Source organism: Fukomys damarensis, unplaced genomic scaffold (assembly GCF_012274545.1).
Source record: "Fukomys damarensis isolate Sample0158 unplaced genomic scaffold, DMR_v1.0_HiC HiC_scaffold_8, whole genome shotgun sequence".
Taxonomy (NCBI): Eukaryota; Metazoa; Chordata; class Mammalia; order Rodentia; family Bathyergidae; genus Fukomys; species Fukomys damarensis.
In genome coordinates this window covers 16,055,908-16,056,946 of record NW_022900920.1, presented here as the reverse complement: position 1 = coordinate 16,056,946, position 1,039 = coordinate 16,055,908, and positions in this window count along the sequence as shown.

Below are 1,039 nucleotides of genomic sequence, written 5' to 3'. Positions count from 1 at the left end.
TCGGAGCCCGGGGCCGGCTCCGCGAGCGCAGGGCCGCGTCGGGAGGGGTGTAGAGAGAGGGCGTGTGCGGGGCTCCCGGCTCCTCCTGGTCGCTAGGTGGATTGCTAATCGCGCCTTCCAGCCTGGTATTTGAGCCAGGCTCCTCACACTGGGTCGCCAGCCCATTCCACAGATGAAGAAACTGACTCTCCCAGATCCCAACTCACCCAGGTCATATCCTGCAGGTCTCAGGATGAACATTGCCTTCATATCAGCTAACATAAATGCTTATAGTTACGGAGACCGTAAACAGGCATTCTGTGAGTGCCGGAGGTCTCCAGTGGAACACTTATTGCTTTCAAAAGGAAACCCTCTGGTGTCTGGTGGGCCTACAATGTCAGCTGCTCAGGAGGATCGCAAGTTGAAGGCCAGCCTAGGTAGAGCACTCACCTAGCATGTGCAAGTCCCGGGGTTCAACTCTCAGTAACCAACAAAAAACAAAAAAAGGAAACAGCTATTAGAGCCAGTTGTCTTCTGCCCAGTGCCACATCTTAAAACTTTTGAGAAAGTGGAAATCTAGATATTTTAAATGTAAACATTTTTCAATACTCAAAAATTTTAAAATTTGTTTAAAGGCCAAACAAAACATCCATATACGCAGAATTCAGCTCTGTAACCAGCACTGCAAAAATGGAACTTTAAGTCATTTTCCTTTTAAGAGATAAGCAACTTCTCCAAACTTCCTCCTACTGAGCACATAGCTAACTCCCCCTCCTCTCTTCTGCCCAAAAGAAATGACAGATTATGCAGATGACAGCCACAGGAGGCCAGGAGCCTGGTTTCTTTTCCACAAGGGGAAGTTAAATTGAACGTGACTGGAAATGAGAAACCAAGCGTAAAGGTCTGCATTGTCTCTGTTTGATCCTCTTCCCCTCTGTTTAAAAGACCCTCCCCAAGCCAGACATGGTGGCGCAAGCCTGTAGTCCCACCACTCAGGAGGCTGAGGCAGGAGGATCGCTGTGAGTTCTAGACCAGCCTGGGCTTCGTAGTTCCAGGTCAG